This window comes from Macaca fascicularis, chromosome 5 (assembly GCF_037993035.2).
Source record: "Macaca fascicularis isolate 582-1 chromosome 5, T2T-MFA8v1.1".
Taxonomy (NCBI): domain Eukaryota; kingdom Metazoa; phylum Chordata; class Mammalia; order Primates; family Cercopithecidae; genus Macaca; species Macaca fascicularis.
In genome coordinates this window covers 134,186,248-134,199,381 of record NC_088379.1, presented here as the reverse complement: position 1 = coordinate 134,199,381, position 13,134 = coordinate 134,186,248, and the positions used below count along the sequence as shown (strand labels likewise).

Sequence of the window (13,134 nt, the reverse complement as noted above, 5' to 3'; positions counted from 1 at the left end):
GGATGTAAAGGACCTCTTCAAGGAGAACTACAAACCACTGATCAGTGAAATAAAAGAGGACACAAACAAATGGAAGAACATACCATGCTCATGGATAAAAAGAATCAATATTGTGAAAATGGACATACTGCCCAAGGTAATTTATAGATTCAATGCCACCCCATCAAGCTACCAATGATTTTCTTCACAGAATTGAAAAAAACTACTTTAAAGTTTATATGGAACCAAAAAAGAGCCCACATTGCCAAGACAATCCTAAGTCAAAAGAACAAAGCTGGAGGCATCATGCTACCTGACTTCAAACTATACTACAAGGCTACAGTAACCAAAACAGCATGGTACTGGTACCAAAACAGAGATATAGACCAATGGAACAGAACAGAGCCCTCAGAAATAATACCACACATCTACAGCCATCTGGTCTTTGACAAACCTGACAAAAACAAGAAGTGGGGAAAGGATTCCCTATTTAATAAATGATGCTGGGAAAATTGGCTAGCCATAAGTAGAAAGCTGAAACTGGATCCTTTCCTTACTCCTTATACGAAAATTAATTCAAGATGGATTACAGACTTAAATGTTAGACCTAATACCATAAAAACCTAGAAGAAAACCTAGGTAATACCATTCAGGACATAGGCATGGGCAAGGACTTCATGTCTAAAACACCAAAAGCAATGGCAACAAAAGCCAAAATTGACAAATGGGATATAATTAAACTAAAGAGCCTCTGCACAGCAAAAGAAACTACCATCAGAGTGGACAGGCAACCTACAGAATGGGAGAAAATTTTTGCAATCTACTCATCAGACAAAGGGCTAATATCCAGAACCTACAAAGAACTCAAACAAATTTACAAGAAAAAAACAGACAACCCCATCAAAAAGTGGGCAAAGGATATGAACAGACAGTTCTCAAAAGAAGACATTCATACAGCCAGCAGACACATGAAGAAATGCTCGTAATCACTCACCATCAGAGAAATGCAAATCAAAACCACAATGAGATACCATCTCATTCCAGTTAGAACGGCAATCATTAAAAAGTCAGGAAACAACAGGTGCTGGAGAGGATGTGGAGAAATAGGAACGCTTTTACACTGTTGGTGGGACTGTAAACTAGCTCAACCATCGTGAAAAACAGTGTTGTGATTCCTCAAGGATCTAGAACTAGAAATACCATTTGACCCAGCCATCCCATTACTGGGTATATACCCAAAGGATTATAAGTCATGCTGCTATAAAGACACATGCACACATATGTTTATTGCGGCACTATTCACAATAGCAAAGACTTGGAATCAACCCAAATGTCCATCAGTGACAGACTGGATTAAGAAAATGTGGCACATATACACCATGGAATACTATGCAGCCATAAAAAGGATGAGTTTGTGTCCTTTGTAGGGACATGGATGCAGCTGGAAACCATCATTCTCAGCAAACTATCGCAAGAACAGAAAACTAAATACCACATGTTCTCACTCATAGGTGGGAATTGAACAATGAGATCACTTGGACATGGGAAGGGGATCATCACACACCGGGTCCTGTTGTGGGGAGGGGTAGTGGGGAGGGATAGCATTAGGAGATATAACTAATGTAAATGATGAGTTAATGGGTGCAGCACACCAACATGGCACATGTATACATATGTAACAAACCTGCACATTGTGCACATGTACCCTAGAGCTTAAAGTATAATTAAAAAAAAAGAGAGAGAGAATCCAGGCCAGGAGTGGTGGGCTCACACCTATAATCCTAGCATTTTGGGAGGCCAAAGCAGGTGGACTGCTTGAGGTCAGGAGTTCAAGATCAGTCTGGCCAACATGGTGAAGCCCCGTCTCTACTAAAAAATAAATAAATAAATAAATAAATAAATAAATAAATAAATAAATAAAAAACAAAATTATGGCATTAAGTTGTTATTAAGTTGCTTTAATTAATATTATGAAAGATTTCAGCCATATTAAAAAGTATAGGTTTAATAAACTACCTAGTTTAAGAAAAATTTCCATTCATCTCTCTCCCTACCTCAAAAGAGCCATTATCCTAAATTTGGTGTTTATAACTTACAAGCATGTTTTTATAATTTTACTACATAAACCATGTATGTGCATATAATAAGTGTTGTTGTTCATGTTTCTATTCTTTACAAAATAGTAGCATACTATACTTATGCCATGTATATGTATGTATATTATATATATATGCAAGGTTATATTTTTAGATTTTCTATATTATAATTTGGCTCTAATTCATAATTTCCTTTTATTTTAATGAGTTAATATGACAAAATTTATGTATTAATTCTCCTGTGGATATACATCTAAGTTTTTTCCAATTTTTCACACAATGTTTCAACATTCTTATATGTATGTCCTGTATGCATATAAGGAAGTGTCCCTAGATTATACATGTAGGAATGGAATTTTTGGGTTTTAAGGTTATGTACATCTTTAGGTTTACAATATGTGGCTTTAATTGCCCTCCAAAGTCATTGTACCAATTTGTACTCTCACCAACAGTGTTTACAGTGTCTTATGATATATAGAATATAATCTTTTAAATTTAAATTAATCTTTTTGATGCTGAGTCTTGCTTAAGAAATCCATCCCTAGCATGATGTCAAAAATCTTTTTTTCTATGTTTTCTTCTGAAAAGAATTTAGTTTCATTTTCATGTTTGGACCTTTAATACACCTGGAATTGGTTTTGGTTTATGTTGTAATCTGTAGATTCATTTTTGTTTCCATATGAATAACCTACTGATTTAACAAAATCTAAAGTTAATCTGCATCTCTACTCTCCTTCAGGAAGAAAAACAACCATCCAACGTACCCTTAAAAAGCTCTAAATTCCATGAAACCTGGCTTCTAAAGTTATTTGTGGTTGCTTCAACCCAGTGTTACTAGCAGTAGTATAGCTGGGATGATGTTTTAATTTCTCAATGTATTAATCACCTACATAGAGTAAAACTGAGCCCCAAATTAATGTGAAGGCAGACCTATATTTGCAAATTATCAGAGGAAAAATTCTGCCACACCAACTCCCAGTTCAAACTGAAAAAGGTAAGTTGGCTCCCTGTGCCATGGGATAGATATTTTTCTGGTTCACCATTGATCTAGTCACTGGTGTTGCAACGTGCTGATCGTTTTTCATTTTATTTTCTGTTTCTTTTTCAACTCCTTGACTCATGTAGATCCACGACATCACTTTCCGTCCCCAAGGAGTGTTAAATTCCAATTCTTGTTACTGAGAGATGGAACCAACGCCGACTCCAACCTTTCAAGGTGGTTGCCACATTACCTTTTGCTCCAGGAATTTTTTCCTCATTGTTTATCTCTCTTGAGATTTTCCAATTCTTTTGGGAGCGTTTAAATAGATAGTTGTTATATTTGATCTAGTGTTTTCAGATATTTAAAAACTGAAGGCCACTTGAGTTATCTAATATCCCCTATCTGGAAAATGAAACCCTCATCGCTTCTCAGCCTTTTGGCTAAGATCAAGTGTAGAAAATGAAACCCTCTAAGTTATTTTAATATGTCAATATTGGTTATCATCTTTAATGTTCAATTCAATGCTGAAGATAGTTTTAGGATTATTAAAAATGAAATTTAATCTTCCATGTATGATTCATTGAGAAATCTTTATATTCATGTCACATTGAAAATGGCTCTTGTTCTTTCTTAGATCTTTGTTAACTTCTTTTTTCAGATGCCAAAGATAAAAAATCTGGTGGCTTTCAAAGCTCTGTTATTTAACTCCATTTATGAAGGTACTTAAATTTATACAAATAAAAATTGATGTAAATGTTTATCTTACTCATCTCATCTTACATTTTCTTGATTTTTATTGGGCTACCATGTGTCACAATCTACAAAAATTCAAGAAGTCAGTTCAGTTATTTTGTCATTTTCCCACTATTCCCATGCCTAGCCTGTGCCACGGTAAAGCAAACTAGAGTGCATTTGCCATCCAAATGTCAAATATTTTTCTGCCTCTGAGCCTGTGCTTATGCTTTAATCTGTCCACATGCCCTTATCCACCACTCCTCAAGTTCAATATTCAACATCCTACACATCCTACAAGGCCTCTTTAAATGTCTATCATCTTTATGAAAGGACTCTTTATTACCCTCAATATGATCTTCAATCTTTTTCTATAGAACTCCTGTGGTTCTTCTCATATTTATCTTAAGCTATTGCTTCATTGGGATTTTAAATTTTGATTTAGTTTAGAAAATAAGAGTCTCTTTTTTGTATCCTTGTATATCATGAAGCACTTTGAGAACTTATAGAATGTCAACAAATACTGAAATTGAAGGTAAATAAAAATTTCTATGCAAGTCAAAATGATTGTTTTAAGTAATTAGAGTAACATTATTTTAAATATAACCCTTAAAGAGAAGATTTAGAAGTGTTAAATGCTACATAAAAGATATGACAACATGCTGAATAAACTTCTCTGGATTTCTACAAAATGAAAGTAGTAGACTAGATGCCTCCTAAGAAGTCTCCCATCTCTAATATGCTAATATTGTTCATCAACTTCATATGCACATTCATGTGTATGTCAGTCAGGACGCATAGGGTTCACACTGTGAGAGCACAGGATTCAAACCTACCCAGTCTAGTTCTAAAGTTCATGATTTTAACTACTATGATATACTGCCCAAGTTGTACAAGAGGTTTCTATACTCGATAAACATAATTTCTTGAATTAATTTATGAACCAATTTGTTAAACATAAATACTATTTTTAAATAATAATTAAATTTAAATGACAGCTAATTGATGGTATAAAATTAGAATTTAAATTAATTTATACTATAAAATGTAATAATTTATATATTATATTAATTATATACATATATTTACTGCATATATAAACCTTTGTGTACCTTAGGCAGTATACCATAGCGTTTAAAATCATGGACTTTAGAATCAGACCAAATAGATTTGAAGCCTGTCCTTCACACTCATTGTGTGACTTTGAGCAACTTGCTTAAGCCCTCTCTTTCTTATTATAGTTTTATCATCTGTAAAATCAGAATAGAGTACCTGCTTCATAGGGTTTTCTGTGTATTAAATGAGTGTACAAAGTACTCTTTGCCAAAAGCATAATAAGTACTCAATAAAAGTACATTATTGTTTTTCTTACATCTATATACTTGAAAACAACTATCAAACACTCGATTTATGTTGGTAACTGATTACGTTTTAAGAAAAAACAACTAATTTTTCCTAAAACTCTCTCATCCCCACATTAGATAATAGAACTATAAATCTAAAGTAAACTCTCTCTCCTTTACAATTCCAGAACCATTTATCTGTTTTTTCAAAATTGGACCAAATGTATTTTTGTATCTAACCTAACACTTCATCAGATAATCATGACTCATTTATCTCTATCACTCAAGTTTTTAATCTATCAATATAAAAATGCTACATATGTTTATATTTGTAGATTTCCTCACCCAACAGATGTTCAGAAAAACCTAAAGCCCTGGCATAAAATTTCTTAGCCTTCTGATTTTAAACCTTGTTACATTTTCTATTTTAAGCCGTATAAGGAAGTTATTGATAAAAAGTTACTTATAGGACTGGCACAATATAGTATATAAATTTCATTGCATTTTATGTTAACCATGTTTATGGATTGGAAGAATTGATATTATCAAAATGTCCCTACTACCCAAAGCAGTCTACAGACTCAATGCAATCCATATAAAAATTCCAATGTCACTTTTCATAGAACCAGAAAAAAAAAGCCCTAAAATTTATATGGGACCACAAAGAAACCAGAATGAGCTAAGGCAATCATGAGCAAAAAGAACAAACCTGATGGTATCATACCATCTGTTTTCAAGTATACTACAAAGCTACAGTAATTAAAACAGCATTGTACTGACCAAAAAATAGACACATTGACCACTGAAACGGAATAGTGAGCTCCAAAATGAACTCACACATGTACAATCAACTGCTTGTCAACAAATGTGTCAAGAATATGCAATGGGAAAACGATAGTTCCTTCAATAAATGGTGCTGGTAAAACTGGATATCCACATGCAGAATAATAAAATTGAAATCTTGTTGCATACCATACACAAAAATCAATTCAAAATAGATTAAGTACTTAAGCATATGACCAGAAACTATAAAACTACTAGAAGAAAACGTGGGGGAAAACTACACGACATCGGTCTGGGCAATGATTTCTTGGATTTAATCCCAAAAGTACAGGGAACAAACGCGAAAGTAGACAAATGGAAATATATCAAATTAGAAAGCTTCTGCATAGCGAAGGAAACAATTAGCTGTGTGCAGAGACAACCCACAGATTGGGAGAAAATATTTGTAAGCCATATATCCTATAAAGGTTTAATATACAAAATATGGAAGGAGCTAAAACAAGTCAGTATTAAGAAAGCAAAAATTCTAATTTTAAAATGGGCAAGAGGGTATATATGCACAATGGAATATTATTAAAAAAGAATGGAATTCTGTCATTTGTGACAACATGGATGGAATTGAAGGATATTATGGAAAATGAAATAAGCCAGGCACAGAAAGACAAATACTATATATTCTCAGTTATATGTGGAATCTCAAAAAAAAATCATAGAAGCAGAAAGCAGAATGGTGGTTAGAAAGGCTGGAGGGAGGGGAAAAGGGGTAGGTGATGGTCAAAGGGTACAAAATTTCAGTTATCCAAGAGAAATATGGAATTTTTTTCAGTTCTATTGCACAACTTGATGAATGTAGTTAATATGAGTACTCTACATTTCATAATTGCTAAGAGTACATTTCAAATGTTCTTATGACATAAAATGTTAAGTATTTGAGGTGAGGGATATGTTAACTAGGTTGATTTAATGATCCCATTATTTATAAATCATAACATAACTTAAAATTTAAATTTAATTGCAAATTTACAATTTAAACAAAGAATAATCTGGTACTGAGAATTTGCTATGGAGCTGACACATAGAACACTTTTTTTTTCCCCAGAAGCCTTCATATGTTCAAGTATCTGGTAGTTCAATTCATAATCATTTAATAAAGTGAACATTTGTAGTCTTAAATACTAAGAAAGAAACAGTTATTAAAAGTTAAAACCCCACTTGCATTTAACTATGTTTAAAAAATATAATCCCAGGAATATTGTAATGAGTCCTAGGCTTAGGAGTGAGCATTGTGCAAGTTAATGTAAGTAATGAACCTTTCATGTGAAATGATGTTGTGTCACAACTCATTTGCATCCCACTTAAAGTGTAATTAAGTTTCCCTGACAGCATGGCTTATGGCTGAAAGAACAGACCTGGGTGCTAAATTAATCCAGAGTCCCTCAGTTAATAACACTCAGCAAAGAAAACTTTACACACTCTTTCATTTAAAGTTTCCAAACTCCCATTTACAGAAATGTATGACAAGGCAACCCTACTGAGAAACCTTTGTATGAAATGGATGGCCTCTTGCCAGGCAGATTCAATCACTAAAATACCTGAAAACTGAATTTTGATGAATTGGGACATAACAATGTGCTATTTTCACTCTAGTTAGGAAGGATGGTGGTCCAGAAGGGATGATTTCACATTTAAATTTCACTGCACCATGTATTTAATCTATAATATGTTTTCAAACTTAAATCTGAAGTGTTGGTAGTTTTAAGATATATACCAGGACTGGCCTATAACACTAAGTGCTCCAAAATAATAGAATTCATTTTTCATTCATTCTTTAAGGACTTCAGTTCTTCACATAAGTTTCCAAGTGAAGTTATTCAATAAATTATCTTGAGGTTTTCTGGTATGTCTGTTTGTTTGCAGTTGTCATTACTTATTTGTTTTGTTAAGAATCTTCATTTTTGCCATCTCCAGAACTGATTATGATTCTGCCACAAGATTAGAACTACACTGTGCTGTTTAAACAAGTTTTAGCTAAACAAGGGGTTCATTTATAAATAATGTAAACCATTTTCAGGGAGGTAGACATGAGGACAGCAAATTTCTCAGGATCAGATTCCACTTCTCTGACAGGGCAACCTAAGAATTTTTGCCCAACAATAATTATTGCTTGATGCTATTATCCTGTTCTCTTTCTGGCCACCCCAGTTCAAAGACCAGTGTGAAAAGAAACTTGAAATGGATGGCTTCAAAATTGACTGTTGCTACCACCATAAATAAAGTGGTTTTTCAGAAAGTCATTTTACATGTTGGTAGCTGGAGAAAGACAACTCGATACACCTCTAACACACCCAACACCCTTGAACTCTATGAGTCCCCAACCTGATTATGCCTAATAGATTTACTCCAGTTCCCTAAACCCATATTGTTCAGGGTCTTTCAGGCTAAGTTAGCGTTCATTCTGACAGATGGTCTGCATGCTGTCCCTACCAGGAAAGTTGTCACATTTAGAAATTAGATAATATATTAAAGTGTAGCATTGAATAGGAGCTCTAATATTCTCCTGCAAGTATTTGCATGGTACTGAAATGTCCCTAGGGCAAATTTGCAGCAGCTCATTTTTCTAGATCAGGTCTCAGCATGGTGCAATGTATCACTGGCATTTTAACAGAAACATCACAAGCTCTTCCCTGATTTTCCAAAGAACTATTTCAGGGAACAGAAAATGTGCCAGGAAGGATGAGTTGATGGGAAAGAAGCACCTAAACAATTATTTTCTCTTCATCATTTGTTAGAAGAATCATTATGTAGTAAAACATAAAGAGTAAAATTCATGTAAATGATTTATTTTTGGCATTGTTGTTGGATCGCTTACAGTGGTAGCAGGCAAAGATTTTACTGCAGCCATCCAAGTGTGGCCAAAAGGTGGTGGTACATGGAGTTCTATTTAAGTGCCGTTCTTTGTGAGTTATAACCCGTGTTGTCAGAAGGTAAAGGATCACAACAAAGCTCCCTCCATAGTTCTGAGTCTCGCTGCTGCCAATCATCTCCCATAATCCACTTTAGATTGAAAGGTTTAAAATACTCAAGGTGATGGCTTAAGGTCACATTGAAAACAATTCAACTATAAGCATTAAATACACAGTCATGTTCTTTTGTATTCATTAAATACTAGAAAAACTTAAAAGAAAAACATGTGCTTTAAAGTTTATATATAAATCTGTTATTTTAAAACATATATCATTTATATTTTTTAATGCAAAAGTGTACAGACCTTGCCACAATATTAAAGAGCAAGAAACCATTCTTTCTATGCTAATTATTGATAAATATATACTTAATTTATGTATATTTATAATACATACATACACATATATTTTTAAATTCAAATCATACCTGAAAAAGGTTATAAAGTAGTTTATTGAATTTACATGTTAAGACATGTCAAGATGGTCCAACTCTAAGGTTCAATATGTAATAATGAAAATATACTCTCATGTCCTATTGACAGTTTTTCTGAGCTCCTCGTTACTATAAAACATGCTGACTCAATTCATATAGTAGTACTATATGCTAATTAAGTACCTCATTCAGACCACACTCTTATAGATGAGCTTTAACTATAGATTTTCAAAGTATATGAACCTTTGCAGCCAGCAGCAATGTTATTAATACTATCCATTAAAGCAAATAGGAATCTTGCAGTCTCGTACAGAGGACCCTAAATAGCTTGAAGGAATTTGATTCAAATTGACTGCTATGTAGATTCATTTCCAATTAGCTGGGAGTTAATCCAAATGATAGAGTTTTTAAAAGATAAAAGTATAAAAATAGTTTAAATAAACATACTGAAAACAATTCACCTATGCTGCATAAAAATACTATATGTGTGTATATGCATGTGTATCTATATAGTCAGAGATGCATATAGAGAGCATATATACTTACATATTACAGTTTTATATGTACATGCCTTAAATATTTAGGTACTGTGTAAAATGGTGTATGTTTAAAAAATCTCTCAAAAAATGTGCAAATTTTGAAATGAGCATGTATCAAACCAAAAAATTTCATACTGTATTCATAAAATATAATACATGAGAGATGCTATTTAAAAGTATAGCATGAATTTTTTACATTTGGATTTTCAGCTGAGGTTATGGAAGACTGAGAAAATAATGTAAATATACAAGAAAGATTACTTAGTATATTTAATCCTACATTTTAAAAAGTTTAAATAGTCTACAATTGTCCATTGGCATTTTCAGTTACTATTATTTTATATCAATCGTATAAGCAGAAAATGTTTTAGAATGAATTTGGTTAAAATCTCACTTATTTGTGAATAGAATCCCTTATTTCTAATACCAGAAACAAAATAAAGGTCTTTTTTAGATAGTAAAAAAACTTAAGAAGTGTTGTTAAGGCTCTTATGTTCTCTCTCACAACCCAAGGTAGCTAAAAACTAAAAGTAAATATGTAATCAAATTCTTGTTGCATACTCATGTATTAGGACATTGTCCATCCTCAATCTCTTCATGTAGTATTGAATAAAGGGCTTCATAAATACTTCCAATCCCAGATTCAGGAATTGCATACGAATTCATCATGTCAATACCAAGTAAAAAATATTCCCAAGGAAGAAATGCAATCCCATTTCACTGGTTCCAAGTAATGTTGACTTTAAATTAAGTTTGGCTCTCTCTTTCTTAGAAGAAAATAATCAAAACTGTATAACTTAAAGGTAGCAGATAGCATGCATTAAATAAATGGAACCAAGGATTAAATCAAACAAAAATTATATAATTGTTTTGGAAAGCAAGCTTGTCAGTCATGGTTCCTAGGTTAAATATATATTAATAAAGCCATTGAGAAATGGCCCCACTTGTAAAAATATTAAAGTATTATGGTCTGTTATAAAACAAAATGTCAGATCTGATTTATGCAAATGACTAATTTTTAAAAGAGTCATAATGATACTGCTGATCTGGGTATTGGTTCTTCATGCTTGGTGTGCTACAGAAAAGCAACTGAAACTGCTTTGTTTGCTCATTGGTCCTAACTTTATTACAATTGTTAATATCCACACTGATCCCTGCAGGGCAAATCCAGATTCTGGAGTCCTGTTAAGCAGCCACCTTAGCTCAAGGAACTTGATCTATGTAGGCAATAACTAAGAGGTCTTATATGCCCCTAGCTGCTTGGTTTAATTTTATTCTTTCTCATGCTTTCAGAAGCTAATCATATTTTTATATTGGTCTTATTCACTCATTCATCAAACATTATTTCAGTATTTTATTCAAATTTGAACATTTAACAATTTTTTTGCTGATATCAATTTTTACCTTTTGAAGCTGTTCATCTCCGTATTAATTTTATAATATAACCTTTAATATAACAAAAGGGATAGGACTTTAAAACCATCTCTGTTCCAAACAGAATATTGAAGGTCTTTATTCAGATTATCTTGCCATAGACTTTCCTCTCCTGTTCCCAAAGCAGATCCTGTCAACCCTAATGAAGAATCTAATCTTAACTGAAGTAAACTAGAATAATTGACATTCCCATTCTAAAAATTACCCATTTGGAAAACAGTAGTGATAGAGAGCCAAATTATAATCTCTGGTCTTCCAACTTCACTCCCTCAGAGATCAGGACAACTTAATTTTTAAAATTTGTCCAGGAACTTGTATAATAATGTTGTCCACAGTACAACTTACAACTTCTATGAAGAGACCCATAAACTAAAATTTATGGTCTCTGATAAACACAATATGCCGATCATAGTCATTTCTCACTAACAGTGTATTCTGCATCTAGAGAAGGAAGTATGCAAGGAATTTCACCCAGGAAGGCTCCGAAGCTAACTCTGTGTAACTCCACAGAGCTGCTAATAGTTGTCTCCTTTAGATTTTTTTTAAGAAAGATAACTTTTTAAATAGAAGGTCCATCATCAAATAATTAAAATCCCACATATCATCCTGCTGCCAGGACAAACTTGAATAACTAGCTCGACCTCCTTTCAAAACAGTAATTCAAAAGAATTCTCCATTATGGCTAGAATTTCTCAATTCATTCTAAGATGATAAGAGAATCATAAGAACCAAGCATCACTGGTTAGGGAGTTCATTTTTCCAAAAACAGGTTTCATAAAAAGATCATTTTATAAAGATCTGAGTCCATCAAGTTCCAACAAGTGTTATGATCTAAATCAGACATTATTGTTCCTCTCATCACTCCACTTGCTTCTGTGCCAAGAAACTGAAATCAATTCCTGATTATATAAATCCCCAGGTTGTTATTCAGCAAGTATTTATTATATGACTGTCACATGGAACTGGATATTTGTGGTCAACAGAAGCAAAATCCTTGCCCTTATAGAGTTTATAATCTCAGGTACATTCAGAAGAGAATCTTGAGTATCAGCAGAAGACCTAAAGCAAGCATCTTAAATTCTTTCATTTATTTAGTTAGTTAGTTAGTTATTTTTGAGAGAGCATCTTGCTCTGTCACCCAGGCTGGAGTGCAGTGTTGTGATCTTGGCTCACTGCAACTTCCACCTCCCGGGGGCAAGTGATTCTTATGCCTCAGCCTCCTGAGTACCTGGGACTACAGGTGCACGCTACCATGCCCGGCTTATTTTTTTTATTTTTAGTATATTTGAGGTTTCACCATGTTGGCCAGGCTGGTCTCAAACTCCTGGCCTCAAGTAATCTGCCCGCCTCAGCCTCCCACAGTGGCATCTTAAATTATTTTACCAATTTACCAAAAGAAGAATGGGATGCTATTTTTGATTTGCTGAAAGCACTGGAGAAAAACCAATTGATGTCCAGACACAGGCTATAACAATAAGTCATCCAGCTGAATAACCTTTTTATTTGTCATGTGCTATATTCCCTTCTGCTTGAGAAGAATATAATTCTAAGAGGTCAGAGATTATGTTTGCTTTGTACATCAGCATGTATCCTTTGTCTGGCGTGCCTAAGTTTGGTTGAATAATGGAATGAGCAACAGGCCAAGGAATGAATGAATAAATAAGTATCTTTGAAGCATCTAGTCACAGGGAATCCTACAATAAGTATGCTTCATTTAATACTCTTAATTCTTCACAACTTCCTTCTTGCTCCCTAAAGTGACTGTCAAGTACCCTTCCTGTTATATTAGGCAGAAGAACAAGTCATTAAAAAGATTGTAAATGCATTAAGTCATAGATTAAAGTAACTAT

The 13,134-nt window shown here is 33.5% G+C and overlaps 1 pseudogene; it reads left to right on the top strand.

The window, feature by feature from the left end:
- Positions 1 to 3,477: 3,477 nt before the first annotated feature.
- On the top strand, positions 3,478 to 3,607 carry LOC123573844 (U2 spliceosomal RNA; annotated as a pseudogene).
- The last annotated feature ends 9,527 nt before the right edge of the window (positions 3,608 to 13,134 follow it).